The following is a 15,010-nucleotide window of genomic DNA, read 5'->3' as shown; positions in this document are numbered from 1 at the left end:
AACTGCATTCTCTGATTATAGTGTCCCCGCTCCCAGTCCTCTACCTGAATTTCAGCGTGGCAGAGGGGCAACTCCATGCAACCATATTCCAGAGTGCAGCTGCTCCTCCTGTAGCCCAGGTCAGAAGATGTGTAGGGGGTGTAGTGATGATATGGACTAAAATGGAGCTCACATCCACTAAAATGGACAATGAATCCCCAATCTAACAGGGAGTGCAGCTGTAATTTATACACAACACAGGATGGGATGACGATATAGGCTTGGGTGATGGTATAATCTGGAGTGATGTATACATCATGCTTTTCACACAATATTAATTTGTCCCCACTGGAATCCACCATTACAGGTGCCTCTGTAATTTTTGCACGTAATTGACGGTAAAGGTCTTTCTCGTAGAATTTGTAGTTCATTTTGATGGGCATCATCTTTTCCACATTTTGGGGAAGTAGTCTCAGGCTGATCACTGACAAGGTTCCCAGCTGTGCTGAAAACTCTTTCTTAGTACACACTGGAAGGTGGGCAGCTCAAGTAAAGCAAAGGCAGTTTTGTGTAAATGCCTCCAAATTGCCTAGTTTTTCCTGTCAGTAGTTATTTACATCTCTTCAGATCTGTGTCCATTGGGTAGAAAAAAACATGCACTGTTGGTAGCTCTTGAGTACCAGGGTTGGCTAACCCTGACTTAAATCATAGATCTTACGCTTGTCCACGTATCTGTGCTGGTTAATTGGCACTTTGAGGCCACTAACTAGCTTTGTTTTTTTATGTCCCTATACAGGTTGGGAAATGCTTTTTCATGTGGAAAGCACTACTAGAAGTCTTCCTGGTACTCTTCTGGGATGAGAAAATCCACTCCCATCAGCAGCAGCAGGCATTGCCCTCAAGGATTCTTCTGGGGCAAGGACTGATGTGAATGTGTCAAATATTTTTTTGTAATTGCCTCCTCCCCTCTCCTTCTAACTCATAAATTTTCTTCAGAATCAAAAAATGAAATTAACTTTACTACAACTACATACTTACTCCAACTCCCTCAGCCTCTCTTAAATAATAAAAACATTTGTTTCCTGATGCGCCATGTTGGTAGTTGAACTGCCACGTGTGTGCGCCCACTGCTGCCGCTTAGCTTAATCAGCCAGCTAGCTTGGTGCAAATTTTGGGCCTAAACTGGATGAAAACAATATAGTGAGCTGTGAGGTGATCAAAATGGACTGGAAACGAGTGGAAATAAATGGTATTGAGGTTAATAATACTGTACGAACAAAAACAGGCCAATTTTATGTGATTTTAGCTGTTTTTATGATTTTTTAAGAAAAAATTCAGATCCAAAAACAAAATCGAAAAACAAAACACAGAGGTGAAGTTTTGGCAAAACCAATCCAGATCCAAAACCAGGGGAGATCCAGATCCAAACCAAAACCAAAACATGGAGTCGGCGCACATCTCTAGAAAAAAATGACAGTTGGAACAATAGATTACTCCCAAATACTAATTTTTTATGTTTTTGCCCTGAAATTTGGCATGCAGCACCAAGCAACAGGTGCCCATGCCAAATTCCAGCTTGGTACTGTACCTCCAACAAATAGAGCGCAAAAATAAAGTAAACAATATAAGTGATTAGTGGTACACACTAATCCCGGATCTTATTTCTCACAGTACCGGTTTGTCAAATAAAACACACACTGCCGGTCAGTTTGCACTTTGACTCCAAACTATCAAGTCGGTGTCTTCCCCTTAAGCAATCCCATATCCATCCCAGGTTATATATTTTCTGAAACATTAGACAGAACAAAGTGTGCGCTCCATAGTGCATGAAAATGTAACAAACTTTTAATGCATAAAAACACACAGTAGGTGGTGAATGATGAACCAAAGGTAACGGTCAGAGCACCGCAAGCTGCAATCGTTTTACAGGTACAGTAAGGTGTGCACGACAGGTAGCATGTTCAGCATACACAGCTGGGCAATCCATGATTACATCCACGTCACACCAACAGAATGCCAGGTCATGTGATGTCTGGCTCTCAGGGCAATAGTAACATAATAACACCATGTTAAACATCCATGTACTGTACAGTGTGTTTAGCCTTTAGTCTGTGGTACAAATGTAATAGAGATGCTGCATCTGTGCAATTCCAGTGAGTCTACCCAATGTTTTAAAGCACCAATCATTTAAAGCCAAATACCAGGCAGTCAGATCCATCAGAATCAAACTGATGCCCACATCTTGTGGGCTTTTACATTTCCCCTGTGTGCTGTAATTGTCCTGAGTGCTGCACATCCCTGTATGCTATTTCTGGGTGTTTATCCTGTGAGGGCACAGAAATATGATGTGGAATACAACACCAAAGACATAAGTCAATGCTGGGACAGAGGTTTGTCACAATAGCTGCCCCGGTGGGGAGAGAATGATACATAACAACGGTCTCAGAGAAACAAAAAAGTAAAAATAAATTGTATAAGTTTTCGGATGAAAATTGTATTTTGCAATAAATAAACCCCCAAATACCAAGTAAAATATGAGAATGGAGGTATTTTCAGGCTTTTAAGTGGGGTAAACTGAAGGGGAAGTTACTTATCTCCTTAGTTAAATGAACCATATATTAAATCTCTCTTTTCTATTGGTTATAGTAGATTCTATTTGAAGTTTAGCTTTATGTATCCTACTGTTACTCTAGCTTTTCTACACAGTTACTTTGCTATTATCACTGTTGTGTCCATTTAATCATGTTCTTACTTGATTGTATTTATTCTTACAGCATAAATTTGGTCACATTGTTGCTCACTATTACAAAGAACAATTTAGTAGAAATAATAGCCTAAGAATAGAGCTGGCATGGCAACGTTCAAACCCGTCTGCCGTGTCTTGTGGACTGTGAATATTAAAATTTTGCCTTGATAATGGTGATGTTTTGCAGCTGAATGCAGAATGATGAAAATAGTTTGGAGAACACTTTGCAGCTTTTGCTCATTTCTAATAATATGCTTTATGTTACAATAAATATCAGTGTATATATATATATATATATATATATATATATATAAAAATATGCAAAAAAAAATGCAAAAAATGGGGTGCACTCACCAGTCTTCCAATAAAATCCTTTATTTAAATGTTACATAGCAGCAGGTATCATAGTATGTCAACGTTTCGGTCCCAAGTGTGGACCTTTGGGTAAGCTACCCCAGCAATTTAACTATGAGGACGTGAGTGTGGACCAACCCGAACTATATATATATATATTATTATTACCAGTTATTTATATAGCGCACACATATTCCGCAGCGCTTTACAGAGAATATTTGTCCATTCATATCAATCCCTGCCCCAGTGGAGCTTACAATCTATAGTCCCTACCACATCCACACACACATACACACTAGGGTTATTTTTTTTGTGTGTTGGGAGCCAATTAACCTACCAGTATATTTTTGGAGTGTGGGAGGAAAGCAGAGTACCCGGACGAAACCCACGCAAGCACAGGGAGAATATACAAACTCTGCACAGGTAGGGCCATGGTGGGAATCGAACCCACGACCTCAGTGCTGTGAGGCAGTAATGCTAACCATTACACCGTCTGTGCTGCTATATATATATATATATATATATATATATATATATATATATATATATATATATATATATATATATATATATATATATATATATATATATATATATATATATATATATATATATATAGTCACATTTCATTTAAGATTCAACCCTTTACTACTAAAGGTGCTGGTACACATCTTGCAACTTTGCTTATGGAGTTAACTGCAGCTTTTTTAGTTTTACACCTGTGATTTGAGGCACAAGCATGCCATCTCAGCATCATCACCTTTTTTTAACCAGTCGTTTAGTACTGCACATACTGTGTAGCAATAATCTGTGCTCTTAAAACACAAAAGTGTGGAATTTTAGAAGTAGAGATGTTGCCCATAGCAACCAATCAGATTCTACTTAACATTTATATAGCCCAGTGGTGTCAAACTTGGGCCATCCAGCTGCAGTGGAACTATACATCCCAGCATGCACTGCCCAGTTTTGCTATTAGGGCATGCCACTGCAGCTGGATGGCCCGAGTTTGACACCCCTGATCTAGCCCCTTCTAAAAGCTGATTGGTTGCTATGGGCAACATCTCCACTTCTAAAAACATGTACTTTAGTAAATATACCCCCTAGTGTCAGAGAAGTGTTAGTGGGGCAATCTAATGTTTTCTTTAGGGATTACTGTGACGGGCATGGATTCTCAGCATACTAACAGTATCTAACCAGGGCCGCCATCAGGGGGGGACTGCCGGGCCTGTAATCCCGGGCCCGGAGAGAGGGGCCCGGATGTCAGTGGTGGGGATCAATCATTAATTTACTGGCAGCCAGGGAGAAGAAACAGCATGCAGGCAGCATTCCATAAGTTGCCGGCCGCAAGCCAATCACAGCTCGTGGACCGGCAGCAAGTCAGCAGCGGCCTCTCCTAATTGGCTGCCGGTCCGCAAGCTGTGATTGACTTGCGGCCAATGTCGTATTTAAAATGAAGCCGGTGCTGTTTTTTTCTCCCTGGCTGGCTGATGTAATCCACAACGCTGACATCCAGGCCCGGTTTCCCACATGCCTGACTGGCTGCCAGTGACAAGTAAGCATACTGACCCTTCCCTGCACTCACTTTATAGTCCAGCCAGTCTTCCCTGTACACCCTTCCCAGTCCAGCCATCCTTGTCTGTCCTTTCCCCCTCTACTCCAGCCAGCCTTCCCTGCCCTGTGCCCCCCATAGTCCAGTCATTCTTCTTAGCCCTGTGCCCCCCTAGTCCAGCCAGCTTTCCCTGCCCTGTGCCCCCTCCTCTTCCCAGCCCTGTGCCCCCCTTTTCCATCCAGCCTTCCCAGCCCTGTGCCCTCCCTAGTCCAGTCAGCCTACCCAGCCTTGTACCCCCCTAGTCCAGCCAATCTTCCCAGGTCTGTGCCCTCCCCTAATCCAGCCAGCCCTGTGTCCCCTCCAGTCTAGCCATTCTCCCAGCCCTGTGCCCCCCCCAAACTAGTCCAGCCAGCCTTCCCAGCTGTGTGCCTCCCATCCCGGGGATGGGGGCCCTGCCTATTTTGTCAGTACCGGGCCCCATCATTTCTGATGGCAGCCCTGTATCTAATATCTGATGCTGATGGTATTACTAATAAACTTGGTATCTTCTTATGGAAACTTCTTTCTATTGGCAGTGCGTCTACCCAAGTCTTCTGGTCTGTGTTGATTGTAGAAGGGGATGTCCACCATGGGTCAGCTCAGGAAACCCCTTACCCCATACACAGGGAGCGAGTCAAAAGTACCCTCCCTTCCCTGTAAAGTAACAAAACACAAAGTTTCCATCAGATGTAGACCCCCATTCTTAATATAGAGGTAGCTTACTTTATTATTAAACTAGCTGAAGTACCTGGCGTTGCCCAGGTTTAAATCTTCAAGTTATTAAGTTTTATTATGTGATGTCGTCCAAATCTATCGAGTGGAAGTCCCAGAACAAGCTTCCAAGGTCAATGTTCTGCCTGGCACACTCCATCGTGAGGTCCGACAGGAACCAAAATCAATACATTAGGCATCCCAGACCAATTGCCACCCCTTTTCATCCAAATCAATCCAGTGGAAGGCTCAGAACAGGCTCCCAGGTCACAAATCTGCCCAGTGTACACCGACTGAGATCTCAACTTCCTAGTATGTCTTCTGGGATCCAATGTTACTACTCTGTGAAGTTTTCATCCAAATCCATCCAGTGGAAGGCTCAGAACAGACTCCCCGGGTCACAGTTCTGCACAGCATACACCAACTGGAGGTCCGACAGGGACCCTAGCCCCCCTAAAACCTGGCCAGGTTTCAACTGGACCACCTGATGATGGTTTCATCCCAATCGGTGCAGGGGTGTCCGCATGCATAACTAGACAGACAATCAAACAAACAAACAAACAGACCAATTAATTTTTTATGTAAGATAATGCAATAAATTAGCAAGTAAAATTTAGCAAGGAGAGTTACAAAATCATTGTTTCAACCCACTTTTCTTCTAAATTTCCAATATATCAAATGTAAAAAAGATCACATTATATACCTTTTTTACATTTTTAAGGGGGAGATTTATCAAAACTTTGAGATAGATAAAGTGGAGAGAGATAAAGTACCAACCAATAAATTCCTAACTGACATTTTACTGGCTATTTTTGAAAAATGACAGTGAAGAGCTGATTGGCTGGTACTTTATCTCTCTCCACTTTAAACCTCTCTCTAAATGTATAAATAGCTGACTACACCAGTATAAAATTATACACCCCCTATGGAATACATATGATTTACCGCCGGCCGCATGGCCAGCAGTTCTAATCCCGACAGCGGCATCCTTGCAGAGGAGGAAATCCCGATCGTCAAAGGCAAGTATTTACTAACCTAATTCTACCCCCTAACCCTAACCCTCCCTTAGGGGTGCCTGACCCTAACCTCCCCAAGGGGTGCCTCACCATAACCCCCCGTTCCCCTAGCCTTCCCCTAACTCCCGAGGGTTTGCCTAACTCCAAGTCCCCCGCGGGAGCCCTAAACCTAACCCTCCCCCCCTTCGATCGGAATGCCAGGCGTGGGTCTCCCGGCGTAGGTAAAATGACATTTAACCCTTGCTGGAATTCAGTAGTCGGGAAGCTGGCGGTCGGCATTGAATCCACCAGCTTCCCGTCTGTTTCCCGTTAGAATAAATCATGCTTGCCTACTTTTTAAAAAGCATTTCAGGGAGATTGTGAAAGCAATGTGACTATGAGCGCAGCGTGTAAGAGCAACTTGTTGATGAAAACACACTGATACTTTGCAGGGCTTGTTCATGTATTGTGTTTTTTCCAAGTGGTTCCATATAAGTGACCACAAGAAACCGTATTTGAAAATGCATAGGGATTATTGTGCCTGATAACTAATGCAAGGAAATGGCACTGATGATCCCATGTGAATATTTATAACTCTGATTTATTTTTTTCCCCACAAATATAACATCTGAATAATGGGGTAAGGTGCAATCAGGGAGATTGCTGGACTCTTCAATCAGGGAGATTGATGCTATATCAGGGAGTCTCCCTGACATTTAGGGAGAGTTGGCAAGTATGGAATAAATATGACAAAGCCTAAAACATGTTTTTTAGCTCACAAATCTATATCAATATAACTATAGATTATTCTGCAATCACTAAGAGCAGATGACAACTTTATCCTATTCGATGGGTGGCAGCTGTAGTTAGTGTGCATACAATCTACCTCTTTTGACCAGATTGTTATATTGTTAATAGGACTTTTTAGGAAAAATATCCAATATCTTCACCATCAGTGAGATGACGGGTTTCTAGTAGTAGCAATCAGTTGATGGATTTTAATATAGATTAATGTTTTTATAGTACTTTCTCGCTATGTAGCTGCTGTGTAAACTTGTTAGCCTACAGCTCCACCTCACTGACTGTACTCCTTTATATCATGAACTTGTTAGTGAATCAGGGTCTTTTCTGTCCCTGTCAGTCAGTCATTCTCATAAAATATAAAACTGGATTTTTAATAAACATATTTTGTATTAAGTGAGCTATGTAATCTGGTGTCTGTTTCTTTGCCCCTGAGCTATAATCTGAGTAAAATATGAAGTATTTTTATTATGTTCAAACTTTACCAACAGTTTGTATGGACAGTCTTATATTGCTCACCAGTCCGGACAAAGCTTCACTTTACCATTCACAGGAATTTCTGCATCAGGTCACACAGCCTGACAGTCTCCTCAGTTTCCATGCAAATAGTTCTGTCTATTTCTCCTCATTCGACTCAATGGGGCCCATTAATCAAAGGGTATTTGAGGTAAAATCCCCGAAAACACCCATTTTCGGGGATTTACCTGAAATACTAAGTATCCCCCGTATGTATTAAAGAGGGACCGCAGCAGGTATTTCCGATACCTGCTGTGATACCTCCAATACCGCTCGCAGCCGCATCCCCCATAGGATGCTGCCAAATTTACCAATATTCAAAATCTGATGCATTCCAGATATTGGCCCCCGCAGATAACACCATTTGAAGATGACGTTAGCATACTTCCCAACATGACCCTCTCCAGGAGGGGCACAATGCTCTGGTCCTGGACTTCCCTGGTAAGAGGCGGGGCTGCAGCGCATTTCAAGATTCAAATAGGGGAGCCACACCAACTGTCATTTCACACGCTGCCAAACATCACTGGCTGGGCTCACTGGCAGTTGGTGTGGCTCCCCTATTTGAAATTTGGACTGTGCTGCAGCCCCACCTCTGGAGCCTCCACCAATCATAAATTACCAGGAAAGTCCAGGAATGGAGCATTGTGTCCCTCCTGGAGAGGGTCCTGTTGGGAGGTATGCTTTAGCCACTGTAGCCTATGGGCTACACCACACACTATTAGCCAATGGAGCAGAGGGATCTGCCGGAACCCTCCCTGGCTATGATGGCTGTGCATGTGCAGTCTGTGGGACTGCGCATGCGCAGCACCCCCTGCACTGGCTGGCAGCTCTCCAGAGACATCGCAGGGACGGGCTCCTTTCGGAGTCCATGTCCCTGCATGTCCTGGATGATACATCTGGCAGATAGGATCGCTTTTGCAATGCGATCATGGGCATTACTAGCATGCCCTGAGCGTATTGCAAAAGTAATCATTGATAAATGGGGGCCTATGGGAGATGTTCCTTTTTCTATCTTCAAATATCTAAAAGACACATCAGGACACACTCAGCACAACTTTACTCTCAGGACCTCTTTAGCTGGGTACACACTAGACGATATGTCACCTGATCCGGTGGATCAGGCTGATATATTGTCCACATCGGCCAGTGTGTACCCTCTATGAGCAACCATGTGCGATCTAGCGGGGTCGTTCATCACATCAACAGAACGAGCCAACATGCTGCTGTCAATTTGATGAACGACCCCATGCTTGTGGAAGCGGCTGGTGAATAACATATTGTGCAGTCATTCAACCAGATCATACGTTGTTAAACAACCGCATGACATCTCGTACATCGGCTGGGTACACACATAGTCTAGTGGGTGTCCGGCATTTCCCTTATATGTCGGACAGGACTTCCTCATGGATGCACACTACTGCGCTCCCCTCACACTGCTGCTATTAAGCTACATCCGAGCAACTGTCACTGTCTCTCATGACTCCAGAAGCTATTGTGGCATGCGCTCCTTCTGAGATACCAGGGCAACCTCCCTACCATCACCTCAGGTGCACCTGTATTATCCCTCTTACTGCTGTCATTAGGATGAATGTCTGTGGGGGTTTACATGTATATAGAGACAGTGTCAGATTTCCTATTATAATTGGTCAGCTGCATTCGCCATTCCCCATTAACTGGGGTTAGGTGATTCTAGTTTTGTCATGTTAACAAATTGTTTACAAACTCTTGTACACATGTGAGTGTAAGGGGTAAATTTACTAAAGTGAGAGTTTTTAGAAGTGGAAATGTTGCCCATAGCAACCAATCAGATTATAGCTATTAACTTCTAGAAGGTGCTAGTTAAGTGTTAAGTAGTATCTGATTGGTTGATTTGGGCAACATCTCCACTTCTAAACACCCTCACTTTAGTAAATATACCTCTAAGTGTCAACAGCATTATGAAAAAGTTGACCATATTTTATTACATGAGCCAGTACGTACCTTGAAACTCTGCATCTTCTGACTTGATTATTTATATTGTGGTCATGGTTTTATTTGTGAAGATCCACATTATTTGAATAAGGTTCATGGACAAAATTCTAGCTTTGAAAAAAAGATTCCACTCATGGTATAATATAATCTTACATTGGTATAACTTACCTGTGTGAAAAATTAGTAGTTTGTGAAAAGGGATGGAAGCAGGACCAAGAAAGAAAAACAAGCATTGGGGGCTGGTAACATTTAAGGATCTTTGGGTGATCTTCATGCACACATTATTTTGTAAGTCATGGAGATAGTTTGCCACATAGACTAGATGGTGCAGTATTTTTGTGCTGTAAGAGAGACAATATGTCATCCGATCTGGCCAGATCAGATGACATGTCGGCAACATCATCTTGTGTGTACACTCAATGTCACTGATGATGCGTGCTCCTACACATCGTCAGCAACATTATTAATCGGACCTGCATGCAGCTCCGACTGGAGACATCGCCAGTGAGGGCAATGCTGCCAAATGCAACTGGACCCCTGCATCCCGATGTTGCTCCTGACATTTTCAAGTGTGTATGTACTTGCCAATGCCGGAATCCCTGCTGGGTCCCGTCACACAAAAGGTCGGCTGGGTACACATCATTAAATGTGTACCCAGCTTTAGTGAAATCAAGGTTACCTATCTGTAGAATGTGTAGTAGTAGTTCATAGAGACTTATCATTTGATCTTCCCAGGACTACCATGTGGTCTTACAAGTACTTAAAGCCAATAACTGATTTTACCAAAAGAAGGTCCCACTTGATTATAGTGGCAGTGATGGCAAATATTTATACATAAACTACACATCTGATTACACGTGTTGTATCCTTACATATGAACATTCTCATAGTGCCTCACATGAGTGCTAATATAAATGGTGCACCTATGATTTGAAAAAAAACAATGCTTTCCCTACATAAGCATACCAGCAATGCCCTAACATTTGATTATGCCAGAAGTGACCCATGATTACAACATCAGTATCAGGAGCATAGATAGATTTGCAGGGACCCAATAGCAAAATTTCTACCCCCCCCCACATCCACTACTTAAAGCAGTTGGGGCACTCACCTTCCTAAGCTCTGTGAACAACTTTTCATTTATTATCAGTATGCAGCATGCATTGTCCAAGGTGGCTCCATCTCTCCTCACTGATGCTGAGAGGAGGAGTGGTCATAGTCCAAAGACCATGCACAGCCACATCTCCTTCCAGCATCAATGAAGAGAGATGGAGCCACCCGCGACAACAGATGTGCTGCCCTGCATGCTGCAAAATGATAAGAAATGTAAAGCCACCCACGGGCTCAGGAAGTTGAGTGCCCACCTGCTGGCAGTGTAACTTGGTGCAGGGGAAGGACCAGACCCTGGAGGTGGCCCGGGCCCTGGTAGCAGCCACACCCCTTGTGCCTACTATAGTTACGTCCTTGATCAGAACCCAAATGATTATACCAACAAATCCATCTGATTTTACATGTCCTGAACATGTTTATACCATCAGTATTTATATTATGATTGTACCACCAATGATCCCACTCCACAATAATTAAATATTTACTAATAAGTAAATGGTCTGGATGGATTTTGATGGTGAACTGACCTGCAATTGTGCATGTGAGATGTTGTCTGCAGGCTGTAAGCATAATCTGGATAGTTCTTAAGAATGTGGTTTAGCTGGCAACCAAATGTGGGGTTGGCTTTGAAATTTAGTTCAAATGTGTTTGACAGATTTGTCCACGTATTTGCATTTGGATGTTGTTCAAAAGTAAAAGGGCACCAGAACATTAAGTGTATTGTCCTAATGTGAGTGTTATATGCAATGAAGCAGCTGATCCAATGGCTGTAGGCAAAAAAATCTACCACTAACAGACAGGTCTTTCGCCTGTAGCTGCCAAATGCACCCTTACTGGATTGGAAGAATCCCTGCCTAATCTGTTTGTCTTGGAAATGAAATCATTTCTGTGAAGTGTTTGACCTTTTCAACAATGAAGAAGTTTGTAAACTCCAAAGCTCGTGACATTTCAGAGAATATGACACAGCACTCAAGCTTCAATAATGAGAAAAAGATTGTAAATAAAGTAGGAAATTTAAATTTTTGATTTACCTGCAGATTTTAATTGTTGTAAGTACGAAACTTAGATTTCAAACAAATAATTTTCAAATTAGTTTATAACAGAACACTTCATTCTGCTTATACAAAAATTTTAACATTGCTTAATAAATTTTTACTAGTTAAAAAGGAAAGTTTTTAAATGTAAATATTATTTGGGCTGTATAATAAATTACACTGACAATCAAATACTACAAATGCCTCTGGCATGTTTTTTTGAAAGGTAAAAGGTACAAAAATACCCCTCTTTTTTAATGACTTGTGACTTTTTTCCAACCAATAAAGCTGGAAATCAGATAATTTTTTACACAAAATATTTAATGGCAAATGCTAATTTTGTACATGATAGTTACTTAAGAGCACAGATGTGTCCACATACTGTACACCTATCCTCAACTAGCCCCATTTATCGTGCAACAGACTTTACTACTTAGCTACACCAAAACACTAATCATTCATATATATTATACTTCAAGCAAACTAAGATGCAAAAAAGTAGCTAAGTTGAGGAAAAGTCTGATACGAGTGACCCGAACCATGCATCATTAATCTACAACTTTATATCAATTCCTTTGCAGCAAAAAGAATATTCCTAAGTATTTACAGTAGTACACTAATTGCCAACTAAGACTCAATGGGCCATATTCAATTAGGCTGCGAAAAGCCGTTCTCGGCTAAACTTTTTTGCCGATGACATCATTTTCACAGATTTCAGTTATCCCCGTATTCAATTGCAGCATCTTTTCACCGGTGCGAAAATGCAATGCAATGTAATAGGCGAAAAAGTTTCGTCTATGATTACCCGGCGAAAAAAAGTGCAGAATTGCGGTTTTGGGGTGCAGAGGTGCAAAACCACTCTGCACCCTTTTGTACACCCCTCTTGATGCTAACAGCGTAAAAAAAACTCCTAAAAAACACAAAGGACACCCCAAAAAAGCACTTTGAAAATGTGGGTGAAAAAGTTCAAAGTGGGGGTACAAATTCAAAAACTAGCAAAATAGCCTGGGGGGGCTGCAAGTATGGGAGAGGTGTTTTGTTGATTGCAGGTGTTTGCTGAAGGTACGTTTTTTGCATTTTTTAATGCTTGACTTTAGCAATTTTGAATTATGCTTGCATCCATTTTCATGTACCCCAAATTTGATGGGACCACTTATTTTTCCAAAAAAAACCAAATAAATACTATTTTTCACCACTAGCTCAAAGACGCCATATAGCACCTATTGAGACCATTTAAAAACCCCAAATAAATTTAGCAGGGCTATTTGGGGGTACCCATAGTGAACCCCCATGTCAGAGCATCTTTTGGGGGGTGTCAGGCTGATTTCCCCCAAAATTACAGGATTTTTTGCTGTTTCAAGTCCCTTTTTCACCGATTTGGAATTGAATACGGGGATACATGGAGACAAGCGCGATATGTTTTTGACCCTGAAATGTGCGATGACTGCGAAAAGTCTGGCAACTGACTTTTCACTCCAAATTGAATACGGCCCAATGTTGAGGAAAAGTAGCAAAACTGAAGAAAAAGTATGGAGAATGGGAATCACGCAACGCATCTCACAACATACTTCATAGAGTACAAGTAATCTGACCATTTAATATTTTGCTACAGTAAAAAAAGTCAACAGCCGTAGATAATTTTATTTTCATTTTATTATTATTTTATTTTTGATTTACAATTGTTTTTAGCAAGGAGTAAAGCCAAGGACAAGTTTATTCACAAAATTAAGGAACATAAAAATCAGTCCCTAGGCTAAGGTGAGAGAGGTACTGCATGGTCTGCAACAGTCATGAAAGTATTAGCTGCAATGCAACCATCAGAACTTAGTAGCAACAAATATTTTACAATAAAATCCATATGGACATTTACTAAGTACTTCTTTGAAGAATTATATAGTTGCTTCAAGTTGTAGTTACAAGCTATTGCAGTAGATCTTTTCTTTGGCCAATAGCTGGAAAAACATCTTGAATCCCCACAATATAAATACAACTTCCAAATACCTTTGCTGTTCAGTTGTAAATTGCTTATGGATTGGGTTACTCGGATTTAACACCAGGTGGATGTCTAATCTAACAAACTGCCTAGTGTCTGTGTCACATAGATGGGTTATTTGCAGTAAATTTCAGAGAATGCTGGGAACTAGATCCAGGTCTACAGATACAAATTTCAGTTGATGATGAGTTTTATGCCACTGTCCAGATCCTACAGATTGGTCATCCCTGGTTGTTAGGTCAATACCTATTAAGAGGTAATAAGACACCTAGAACTGGTTCAAAAAGTCTTCACATATAGAAAGCCACCTATCTCCAGAAAACACAATACATTCACCAATACTTGCCCCTTTGTATTAAAGCTCCAGAGTAGCACTCGGGTCTGGAATGTAGTCAGGGGGCTTCTATTGTCTTGAGATACCTCCTGCAGCATTAGCATATTCTAGACACAGCAGCAATGCTAATAGCATATAACTCTGAATCAGATCCTAAATCATACATGCCTACTCTCCTGGGAAGTTGCGGGAGGCTCACGATTTTTGTGTAACCCTCCTCACCCACAGAAGAGTAGGCATATCTCCCGCATCCCGCCCACTTCCTAGTGAAGTGGGCAGGATGGGGAGATTTCACGGGGAATTTTCAGGTCTGTAAATATAAGGCGGGGCTAAAATCATGTGAATTGCATCATTTAGCCCCACCTAATGACGTATACAGTCTGGCCCCGCCCCCCGAAGATGTAACAGAATTTCCTCTCTGGGGCTTCTCCCAGGGAGGAGATTTAGAATGTCGGCAAGTGTTGGCTATATCAACACATTCTAAACATGTCAACACTTGCAACAGAGAGACAGAATGGGGGTATGATGGGCCATTCTTACGTCGGCAAAGTTCAGTAAGATCATGTTCACTCAGACCAGCATGTAAGCATATACATACAGGCTTGGACTGGGCTGCCAGGGAGCTGGGTAGTTACCCGGTAGGCCCCACTGATTTCAGACCATGCCCATTTTCAACAGGGGGTGGGGCTTCATGGGATGCTATCAGGGGCGGGGCTTTATGGGTCGCAATTGGAGGCGGGCTTCACGAACCGTGATTTGGGAAGGGGGAAGCCCACCATGTATGTCTTCCCTCCTGGCCGCTTCCCTCCAAGCCTGTCTGTCATCAGGCTGATCTAGAATGTCAGTTCCAGAGAGAGGAGAATGTGGCATGAAATGAG

This window comes from Taudactylus pleione, unplaced genomic scaffold (assembly GCF_031769625.1).
Source record: "Taudactylus pleione unplaced genomic scaffold, aTauple2 ptg000005l, whole genome shotgun sequence".
NCBI lineage: Eukaryota > Metazoa > Chordata > Amphibia > Anura > Myobatrachidae > Taudactylus > Taudactylus pleione.
The sequence above is the reverse complement of the archived record's forward strand: the minus strand, read 5'-3'. Positions refer to the sequence as shown.